Consider the following 12,861-nt stretch of genomic DNA (forward strand, 5'->3'; position numbering starts at 1 on the left):
GCTGGCAGATGATTGGATTACACAGGTGGTACGTGTGAGACTAATCATCTGTCTTTAACAGTGAGCGGCCGGGTGCAGGAGAGGGGTCGGGAGAGAGACTGAAAAGTCCTGGAAGAAGACTTTGTGTTGGACGGTTGTGTTGAAAAACATTAAACCTGTCGGCAAACCTGTACTTTGACGTGCATCTGTGGAACCGCGAGACAACGACTTCTACATGCACTTTATAAGTTAACCGAGCCGTATTGGCATGTGTTGCAATGTTAAGATTTCCTCATTGATATATAAACTATCAGACTGCGGTAGTAATAATAATAATAATAATACCTGGGATTTATATAGCGCTTTTCTAAGTACCCAAAGTCGCTTTACATGTTAAAAACCCATCATTCATTCACACCTGGTGGTGGTAAGCTACTTTCGTAGCCACAGCTGCCCTGGGGTAGACTGACGGAAGCGTGGCTGCCAATTTGCGCCTACGGCCCCTCCGACCACCACCTATCATTCATTCAACATTCATTCACCGGTGTGAGTGGCACCGGGGGCAAGGGTGAAGTGTCCTGCCCAAGGACACAACGGCATGGTAAGAGGCGGGGAGCGAACCTGCAACCCTCAGGTTTCTGACACGGGCGCTCTACCCACTATGCCAGGGGTCGGCAACCTTTACCACTCAAAGAGCCATTTTGGCAAGTTTCACAAATTAAAGAAAGTAATGGGAGCCACAAAAAAATTTAAAATGAAAAACACCGCATACAAAGCTTTAATGCTTTGTGCTATGTTAACCAGGGGTCTCCGACACACGTACCGGCACGCACTTTAATGTGGAAATTTGATGTTAGTGCAGCCCGCGAGTTTTGAATGAATGGCGCTTGATAGCGTCATACTTGCCAACCTTCTCATTTTTCCCGGGAGACTCCCGAATATCAGAGTGTGATGACACTGCATTTGGCGCCCTCTACAGCCTGCCCTAACAGTGTACCTGATCGACCACACGTAGAATGCAATTTCAGCTTGCTCACATAAGTGACAGCAAGGCGTACTAACTCAGCAGCCACACATCTTACACTGACGGTACCAATACCCAGAATCCCATGCAGCCCTAACTCTTCCGCTCAACCAACGCACGGAGAGGGGGGGGGTTGATGTGTGGGGGGATTTGGTGGTAGCGGGGGTGTATAATGTAGACCGGAAGAGTTAGGGCTGCATGGGATTCTGGGTAATGGTTGTGTTGTGTTTATGTTGTGTTACGGTGGGATGTTCTCCAGAAATGTGTTTTTCATTCTTTTTTGGTGTGGGTTCACAGTGTGGCGCATATTTGTAACGTAACAATGTTAAAGTTGTTTGATACGGCTACCGTCAGTGTAAGCTGTGTGGCTGATGAGTAAGTATGCTTTGCTGTCTCCTGTGTGTGCAAGTAATAACAACATGCAACATGTGGCTGGACTAACACGCTGTATGTAAATGCTATAGAGAACGATTACTGCAGTGCAATTAGAGCACGCCCTTTATTTAGTAATTAGAGTGCAAATAGGATTATTGTTTCCCTGGGAGTAATCTATGAGAGACACTGAGATCCATAATTCTCCTGGGAAAATCGGGGGAGTCGGCATGTATATAGCTGAGCCGCATCAGAGTGGTCAAGGAGCCGCATGTGGCTCCGGAGCCGCGGGTTGCCGACCCCTGCACTATGCCATGCCGCCCCAGTAGTAGTAGTGGGTTTCAGTAGGCCTAGTTAGTTTAAATGGAGATTTACCCTCAGGAGATGCACTAATAGTAAAATCCCAATTAATGGTTATTTTGATTTGTAATATTCACTGATAATAACCAGCTAATCTGTATTTTACACTCTTGAATTTGAAATTGATAAAAATCATATTTAAGTGACTAATGACAGGTTATAATGATTATTTAAATTCATATTCTGGCCACTTCTAGGAGGTGGCTATATTCCTGTGTGCATCTTTCTAAACACGTCATCATTACATCATATTAGTGTTGTCCCGATACCAATATTTTGGTACCGGTACCAAAATTATTTTGATTATTTTCGGTACTTTTCTAAATAAAGGGGACCAGAAAAAATTGCATAATTGGCTTTATTTTAACAAAAAATCTTAAGGTACATTAAACATATGTTTATTATTGCAAGTTTGTCCTTAAATAAAATAGTGAACGTACGAGACGACTTGTCTTTTATTAGTAAGTAAGCAAACAACGACTCCTAATTTAGTCTGCTGACATATGCAGTGACGTATTCTGTCATTTATCATTCTGTTATTTTGTCAACATTATTAAGGACAAGTGGTACAAAATGAAATCTTAATCTACTTGTTCATTTACTGTTAATATCTGCTTACTTTCTCTTTTAACATGTTCTATCTACACTTCTGTTAAAATGTAATAATCACTTATTCTTCTGTTGTTTGATACTTTACATTAGTTTTGGATGATACCACAAATTTGGGTATCAATCCGATACAAAGTCGTTACAGGATCATACATTAGTCATATTCAAAGTCCAGCTGTTGGCGGACCGATACTTTTCAGAGGGGGTATAGTATCGAATATGATTCATTAGTATCGCGGTACTATATTAATACCGGTATACCGTACAACCCTACAAGATATATTTTCTTTTTGAGGAAGCTTGATAAGCTTTGTTGTTGTTGCTGTTGTAACATAAAAAATGTGATATTGTTTTTATTGTCACCTTGCCTGTCATTATAATTTTGTAGCAGCACAACTCCAGTATAGATAAGTATTTCTGAATGAAGTAGTCATCTTTATTGTTAGTTAGCGCATGTCTAAAAATACCTCGAGGTAAATTTAAAAGGCACACTCTTAATCCTAATACAGTACGCCAGATATTTGAAGTTGGAAAAAAAAAAAGGAATTATCATTATTTATTCAAAAGTACTAGTAATTCAATTGCTGTATTGGGGAAGTAATGAGTAACAATAAAGAGTCCATTTTTAACAGTCATTTTCTTATAGCTGGTGATCATCAGCCGAAGGACTACAGTAGCACGTGGGGCGGCATGGCTCGCTTGGTAGAGCGGACGCGCCAGCGAGTTGAGGGTTTCAGGTTCGATTGCTAGTCACTGCTGTTGTGTCCTTGGGCAAGACACTTCGCCCACCTGCTGCCAGTGCTGCCCATACTGGTTTAGATATAGCTTAAAAATGTAGATCATGGGTTTCACTATGAAAAGCGCTTTGAGTTTTTGAGAAAAAGCGCTATATAAATATAATTCACTTCACCACCTCAACTGATGAGTTTAATTGAGCACTTAACTCAAAACACTCTCAAATCGTCGTCCTTTGAAATAAATTGAAATTAGCACCCAAAACAGCACCATTCTAATACCGTGCTTAAAAAAAAAACATTTTAAAAATAAATATATAAATATATTGTAATAAAACAATACACTGGAAAGTACTATTAGCGAATACAGTTGTTTTATGAAGTAATGACTTAAAGATGTACAGCATTTACTTTGGAGAGTGGACTTCTATGGTATCTCTTTCCAGCTGCTTCTCAGTCAAACACACCATCAGCAGCTCCTCTGTATTTTCATGGATGAATATCCGCCGTTTATATATTGTTTTAACAATCTTGGCCAGCATTAGACTGCTTCAGTATGACTAGCAGGGCTACGCTACTACTTCGCTAAGTTGACCACACAATGGGTCATGTTTCTGATGATTTCTTTCTTTAACTCAATAACACCCAAATCTTCTTCTCAGCACTGTTTTTCACACTCCCTTGCTTTGTTCTAATGGTGTCAGGTTCAAACACTGATGGCGTCTATTAAACAGACGAGAAGCAAGGAATCATGCAGAGACAGAGTTCAATTTGGCTCAATGAGGAGACACGTGTTTTGGGCTGTATTCTAGTTACAGATCCAAACTACGTTCTAAAAGTCCAGCCCGCGTGCTTCCTCTATTTATTTGGGAGGTCCCTGTTTACATCACTGAAGCTGTCGCTGAGCGAAGGGGGTAATCTCGACAACTCCAGTTAGACACAATATATGATTATACAAAAATGCAAATGTGTTGACGCTGGTGATATCGCCTTGTCTCTGCTCTGTCTGCGTCACGGCGGTGTTCGGCCCTGGCAGTCAGCAGGCCGTTCCTGGACACAAACACTGATACCAGACTGGCTTGCAATCTTTTGGATTGCCAGCTTTGCACAGACAAAGAAAAATACCACTTCAGCACAATTGACAATAATTATAGCATTATTCTAACAAGTGGTTGGAAACAATGCTAGCTAGTAAGAACAGATGTTTTGGGGCGGAGCTTATAGGGTTTACTGTGACAGACAACAACATATACAGTATATTTGTCTTTTTTTTATGCATTCTATTTCATAACATTCGACAAGTACGAGGCGGCTAACAATGCAGTTAGTGGGCGTTTGTTAGGGTCTGTGGGTTGGACCCCAAGATACAGAGACAGCAGGGATGGCGCAGGTAAGCGTGACATTAATGTCAAAAACAAAGTAGCTAAAGTGCAGCTTGGAAGTGCACAGGAAACATGCAATAACAAGAAACAAGAGTCAATGATCAAGCTGTGGGCAAGCTGGTTCATGAAGGAGCCTGATTGGCAACCCTCAAGCCAGAAGAGTGGTGAAGGCAAATAGGAAGTGAAATGAACATAAAAGCACAGGAAACGAATCTACTACAGAAAAAAGGAAAAATTCGGGAATAAAGTCAGGCCTGACGGAGGTGTCTATTCCGCCCATAAACCCCTCTAAAAAAAACATCCAAAAACCACCAACAATACTCCGTTATACATTTTGTGACCTGAATATCAACCAAGTATTAGCAATTTCGTTAATATAAGCGCTGACGCAGACAAACTACTTTTAGCCGCGCCTTGACCACAGAGACCTCACTAGCTTGTGCTGCTATATTGACATAATGAGCCGGTGAGCTGCTGCATTGCCACTGAGCTGGTGAAAGTTAATTCTGGATTATAAATTCTATATTATACACTACCGTTCAAAAGTTTGGGGTCACATTGAAATGTCCTTATTTTTGAAGGAAAAGCACTGTACTTTTCAATGAAGATAACTTTAAACTAGTCTTAACTTTGAAGAAATACACTCTATACATTGCTAATGTGGTAAATGACTATTCTAGCTGCAAATGTCTGGTTTTTGGTGCAATATCTACATAGGTGTATAGAGGCCCATTTCCAGCAACTATCACTCCAGTGTTCTAATGGTACAATGTGTTTGCTCATTGGCTCAGAAGGCTAATTGATGATTAGAAAACCCTTGTGCAATCATGTTCACACATCTGAAAACAGTTTAGCTCGTTACAGAAGCTACAAAACTGACCTTCCTTTGAGCAGATTGAGTTTCTGGAGCATCACATTTGTGGGGTCAATTAAACACTCAAAATGGCCAAAAAAAGAGAACTTTCATCTGAAACTCGACAGTCTATTCTTGTTCTTAGAAATGAAAGCTATTCCACAAAATTGTTTGGGTGACCCCAAACTTTTGAACGGTAGTGTATATTGTGTAGAAATATGGGAAATCAACAAAGAAAATTGCGCTTCATTTACTAACCGTGTTACAAAACGGATCAATTAGAATAATTAATTTAATGTTGGATATAGAAAAAATACAAACCCTTTGGTTATTGAATCAAAAATATAGAAATTTAACGACATGGTGCATTTGCAAACAGCTAAAAACAGCTTACTAATCAAGAATGTTCAACAATTCTCCTCAAAAAAAGAGGAGAAATATAATCTTAGAGGAAAATATAATTTAGAGCATTTGTCTGCGCGTACAACATTTAAGTCCCTTAGCAAATCAGTATGTGGAATTAAATTATGGAATGGAATAAGCAGTGGAATCAAACAAAGCACCAATATGATTCAGTTTAAGAGACTGTCCAAACTACAAGTGTTCACAAAGTACAAAGAAGAACAATTCTGAACATATTGAACCTTTTGGTAAAAAAATACAAATGAGATAATGATTTTTTATGTACTAAATATTTGTTTACTTACTTATGGTATATCTATTTATTTATTTAATATTTATGTATTCGCTGTTCTGTTACAAACAGAGAACAAGGAAATGGGATAAAACTGAAAAGATATAAACATCCCATCAGTCGGTATCCCAGTGAGAACAGACATCGTACAGTAAGTGATTGTTTTATCATGTTTGTTGTTTGTATTCCTTGTTTAGCATTTACTGTGTCGTGTTTTGGGTTTCACTGAAGCTTAATCTGTTTAGCACACAGCTTCTAAAACTTGTGGCTCATCCTCCTTATATTCAAGTTCAAAAATATAAAGAGGTTCTGGATCATCATTTATCCCAAAGTAGTCGTTGTTGTCCCTTATGCAGTCTGCTGTGAGTGGTAGTGTTGTTGTTGCGGAAGGAAAATCTAATGTTGTGATGTATCTGGGAAATTAATATACCGTATGCCTAAAATGACTAAAATAATTAAATATTATACGTGACTATGAATGTGCATGTTACTATATTGAATGTGTGTATATAAAACGACAATGGAGGCTTTTGGGTATTTTTTGGAGCGCATAATTATGAAGCCAAAACACTGACAAAAAAAAATAAATCACATTGTAGTAAAAGTTGTATAGGCAACCATGCTAGTTTTGGCAACCAAATAAATACAAACATTGAAAAAATTAAATGTTTTTGGTTGATTTTTTTAGGGCTGTGAATCTTTTGGCACCACACGATTGGATTCGATTCTTGGGGGCAAGGATTCGATTCAAAATCGATACTCTATCCATACTCTTTAATAACATTGGATGCTAGTTCTATGATTAACTACATTCCTCCATTCAATAGATAAATAGCTGTGATACATTTCTACCAAAACGTTTAATAAAGTCAAATACAAATAACACAACAAACGCGACTAGGATGGCAGAAGCTGAGGATCGAACCAGGAACCCTCAAATTGCTGGCACGGCCGCTCTACCAACCGAGCCACGCCGTCCCCATATGACATGGACATCTACATCAACAATATGATTTGCCTGATTGGTCGGACAGGACAGATTTAAAAAAATATACATAGATTTTTGATTTATTTTTTAATCGATTAAGAATTGTTACAAATAAGAATCGCGATTCAAGTTTTTTGACACCCCTAGTATATATTTGTATCATATTTTTGAACACTGTTATTGTTTTTGTGTGTTTCACAGGTTTTTATTTTCAACTTTTCCTTTTTCACATTCGGTTTGCTTTTTTTATGGTTTCAAATTAATGGCGGTGGTTTGACGTGGGGGCGGGGCTTACAACAAGGTTAATCGGAAGCAGTTTTACTTGGGCTTGCAGGTAAAACATCGTAGAAGAAGACAGGAGGGCCGAGGGGTCTAAATCAAGTTTCAAAAAGTTTCAGAATATGAAATCATGAAGTAAAAGTAGGTTTTTTTGTACATTTATCTTGAGCAGGCCTATGTGTGTTGCTGTCAGCAGATTTGTCTCCTGCTCAGACAGAAGTCTTGCATTTTTAAACATAATATTGTTAACTATTTTTTAATGTCAATAATGTCCGGTTTTTTTGCGATACCAAATCTTACTGCCAATGTTTTCGGCTCCATACAAAATAGAGCGACTCCCTTTATCTCTCTTGTTAGGTGACTTTTGCTCGCTTTTCTTTACAAGTTAGAATGCATAAAAAAGAAAGACATATGTTCTTGTCTCACATAAGGATTGCTAATGATAGGCACAATTCCAACGAGAGAGTAACTGGACTTTTTTGGGGAATTTTGCCTATGGTTGACAACCAAAATGAGAAACATAACGACATATGCATTTTTTTAATGCATTCTAACATGTAAATAAACTCAAATAAAAGTCAGCTTACAGTGGAACCATGGGAGGTCCTTTATTTTGCCCATAAAATCCAATAAATAACCATGCAAAAATTGCCAACAATACTCCATTTACATTTCGTGATTTGAATATTAACCAAGTATTAGTGATATTGTTATTATAGGCGCTAACGCAGACAAACTATTTATAGCGGCGACCTGATCACAAGCCTGTGTACAATTTCCACGTGATCGACTGTCTTCCTTTGCTCCTTGGAAGTTTATTCTAGATCATAAGTTATGATTCTCACCTGGACAGAAGAAGTCTGAGTAGGTATTCCGACAATTTGGTGCACTTTGACAGCCATTTAGGACTCGGAAATGGCGAGAACGACACAAAAAGACGCTTAGTCCCCCCTCCTAGTTTCCTCCTGAGGATTATGGTCATTCTTCATTTAATGCATGAACATCCTAGCATTCGGCATCTTAATGACAGCAGACCTTGTACAGTAAGTGGTGTTTTATTGTGTTTGTTGGCTCCCATGAAGTCTGCAGTGAGTAATAATCAGTGATAAAGACAATAAAAAGCAAACGTTGTGATGCGTTTTTGAAATAATGGTCCGCGTATGCTTAAAACGATCAAAATACGTAAATATTAAATGGTATTTTAAATTAGTCTGTTACCTACATCAGTGTTTTCAAACCACTGTGCCATGGCACACTAGTGTGCGGTGAGATACAGTCTGGTGTGCCGTGGGAAATTATGTAATTTCACCTAATTGGGTTAAAAATATTTTTTGCAAACCAGTAATAGTAATCCGCAAATGTGCCGTTGTTGAGTGTCGGTGCTGTCTAGAGCTCGGCAGAGTAACCGTGTAATACTCTTCCATATCAGTAGGTGGCAACAAGTAGCTAATTGCTTTGTAGATGTCAGGAACATGGTTTGTCGTGATCACAATATGCGGGAGGCAGCGTGTAGGTAAAAAGGTATCTAACACTTAAACCAAAAATAAACAAAAGGTGAGTGTCCCTAAGAAAAGGCATTGAAGCTTAGGGATGGCTATGCAAAACAAAACTAAAACTGAACTTACTGCAAAGTAAACAAAAACAGAATGCTGGACGACAGCAAAGACTTACAGCGTGTGGAGCAGACGGCGTCCACAAAGTACAACTGTACATGACATGACAATCAAAAATGTCCCCACAAAGAAGGATAGCGTCTGCACAACTTAAATAGTCTTGATTGCCAAAACAAAGCCGGTGCGGAGAATAGCGTTCAAGGAAGACATGAAACTGCTACAGGAAAATACCAACAAAAGAGGGAAAGCCACCAAAATAGGAGCTCAAATTAAAACACTACACACAGGAAAACACCAAAAAAACCAAACTAAGTCAGGGTCGTGATGTGACAGCTCGTGACAGTACACCTACTTTGAGACAAGAGTTATAGTGATGCATGCTTGGTTATGGTTTGAATTCATATCCAACAATTGCGAGAATAACTTTTTATTGTCAATATCGGCTGCTGAGTTTCATTTTTAATGTTTTATGCTGGTGGTGTGCCAATACTTGCCAACCTTGAGACCTCCGAATTCGGGAGATGGGGTGGGGGGGAGGAGTTTATTTATAGCTAGAATTCACTGAAATTCAAGTATTTGTTTTATATATATAAATAAAATAAATACTTGACTTTCAGTGAATTCTAACTATATATATATATATATATATTTATATATACACTACCGTTCAAAAGTTTGGGGTCACATTGAAATGTCCTTATTTTTGAAGGAAAAGCACTGTACTTTTCAATGAAGATAACTTTAAACTAGTCTTAACTTTAAAGAAATACACTCTATACATTGCTAATGTGGTAAATGACTATTCTAGCTGCAAATGTCTGGTTTTTGGTGCAATATCTACATAGGTGTATAGAGGCCCATTTCCAGCAACTATCACTCCAGTGTTCTAATGGTACAATGTGTTTGCTCATTGGCTCAGAAGGCTAATTGATGATTAGAAAACCCTTGTGCAATCATGTTCACACATCTGAAAACAGTTTAGCTTGTTACAGAAGCTACAAAACTGACATTCCTTTGAACAGATTGAGTTTCTGGAGCATCACATTTGTGGGGTCAATTAAACGCTCAAAATGGCCAAAAAAAAGAGAACTTTCATCTGAAACTCGACAGTCTATTCTTGTTCTTAGAAATGAAGGCTAGTCCACAAAATTGTTTGGGTGACCCCAAACTTTTGAACGGTAGGGTATATATATTTATTTTATTATATATATATTATATATATATATATATATATATATATATATATATATATATATTATATATATATATATATATATATATATATATATATATATATATATATATATATATATATATATATATATATATATACTCTATATATATTTATTTTATTATATATATATATATATATATATATATATATATATATATATATATATATATATATATATATATATATATATAAATAAAAGAAATACTTGAATTTCAGTGTTTATTTATTTACACATATACACACACATAAAAGTCTGATCTACAAAATGTGCAGGCAGCATACCCCTTCCCCTTCGAGATGTCCTGGATGAACTGACATTATTTTTTCCAATCATTTTGAAACTTACTTCTTCTTACTCGTCGTCGCCATGACTGTCTCTTCTTCGTTCTTCTGCTTCGTCTCTGTTATGTTTTTGGACATTACTACTTGCCGTAGTTTTGAAGCAATGCATGATGGGAATCCGGATGTTGTGTGTCAGTGTATTAACGTGCCGGCTGGAATAAACACACGCTGAGAAATAGCTCCGTGCCTGCCTACTTTATGGGTTATTATAGATAAACCTATGGATAACAAAGACATATATAATAGTCTCCTTTTCAGGTGAGAGAGGATGCTAAAGGCAGTGCCTTTAAGACACGCCCCCAAATTGTTGTCCGGGTGGATTTTCGGGAGGGGCACTGAAATTCGGGAGTCTCCCGGGAAAATCGGGAGGGTTGGCAAGTATGGGTGTGCCTCAGAATTTTTTCAATGACAAAAATGTGCCTTGGCTCAAAAAAGGTTGAAAAACACTCACCTACAATATATATACAAAACCTCAAAGGAGGTGTTTGGATGTTTTTTTTAAGGGGTTTATAAGCGGAATAGAGCGGCTCCTGTAGGCTCCATTGTAAACGGACTTTGGATCGCATTTATTTTGTATTTATATTGCAAAAAAAAACAAAAAACATCCATCATCATGTCTTTCATAATGATTGAGAACGATAGGCAACAGCTAAAAAAAAAAAAAAAGCACAGTCGGCCTTTAAAGCATAACAAGTAGCCTAGAGACGGCTCTTGTCTCAAAACAGTCTTAAGTTGAGGCACTCTTAGGTTGAGGTAGCCCGGTATTTTGTATTTAACCTCCTATTGACATTGATTCACGCCTGTCCTCTTGTTATTGTGCCTGACCTCGTGTCATTATATTTCACAAAGGCGTCCTTGCCTACGGGGCGACTTTTTTGTTTCTCAATGTTTTGTGAATATTGTCACACCTAAACCTGGTGCGTCCATTGCTCTGATTTCTTTTCAGAATACGCTCGCCACACCGAAGCGTAGGAGCACCGAAAACTACTTTATCCTGCACACACTCGACTGCAAAAACTGAAATCTAAGTAAGATTAAATATCTCAAATAAGGGTGATATTTGCTTATTTTCTGTCTGATAAGATCCTTCTTCTCACTAAGCAGATTTTATAATAGAGTGTTTTACTTGTTTTAAGGGGTTTGGTCCTAAATGATCTCAGTAAGATTTTACAGCTTGTTGCTGAGATTTGATGACCTATATTGAGTAAAACATGCTTGAAACTAGAATATCAACTGTTGCAAAGCTGTGTCATCAACACTCACAAGTTTAAAACTACTTTTTTAAAGTAATAATTTCTTACTTCAAGCATGAAAATAAAAATCATGACTTTGACACAATCGTGTCTCATAATTAAAACAGATGACAGCCAAATGGACTTTGCTGTTTTATTTTCAATGAAACAACATAAGTACTCATATAGTAGTACAGTTGGCACAGTACAGTAAACTGACAGTTAATATTTAAACATTTAACATGTGACATTTTTAACAATTTTGAACAGAAATAGTTCATGCACATTCAGATAAAATCTTCAAAATTACAATTAAAAAAATTTGGGCCGGGGGCCAGGCTGTATATATGCGCACTAATTGACTGAAAGAGCACGCACTTGGCGCGATGATGTCATGTTATCGATGGAAAAATGCATTTTTTGACCATATGATTTGCCTGAGCGGCTAGGAGACCCCGAGAGTAACAAGCGGTTGCCTTGTTGCCTTTCCATTAAGAACAATAAATTAGTTTGCTGGTTTCAAGAAATGTAATGCCGAGTGCATATCATTATGTCAAGATAATGGCACTAGCATTTATTTGATTTAAGAATATTTTTCAACATATTGAGCAAAAAGGTCTCTTTTTTTTATACCGAGAAAAGTGCACTTGTTATTAGTGAGGTATTTTTGGGTTCATTGAAGTTAGCTAATTTTACTTGTTTTGGAGTCTTGACAAGCCAAATTTTCTTGTTCTATTGGCAGATAATTTTGCTTAGTTCAAATAAAATACCCCTCATTTTTATATATTTTTTTCTTTTTTTTGAACACTGAGTTTTTGCAGTGCAGCCTCTTAGTGACGCAGTGAACAACAACCGAACAACAACAGTCACGGTTCATGAGACACCCGTCAAAGGTGGAGTTCTCAAAGTCGCACGTCACTCCACAAGGCAAAAGGTGTGGGGATGAAACCTGAGCTCGCCGGGCACCTTTGCGTTGCCATGACGACAGCAGCCCGTTCCACTGTTTCAAAGGAAAAGACTCGGGGGACCCGTTCTCTGGGGGGGAACTCACAGGTATCGCCTAGAAACCCAGAAATGAATACAACGTTGACAAAACTTCCTCTTCCTGGGTCCACCTATTTATCTCCATCTCCCATGTGTTCCCTAGCATGACGGTGGTTGAGGGT

This window comes from Entelurus aequoreus, linkage group LG02 (assembly GCF_033978785.1).
Source record: "Entelurus aequoreus isolate RoL-2023_Sb linkage group LG02, RoL_Eaeq_v1.1, whole genome shotgun sequence".
Lineage (NCBI taxonomy): Eukaryota > Metazoa > Chordata > Actinopteri > Syngnathiformes > Syngnathidae > Entelurus > Entelurus aequoreus.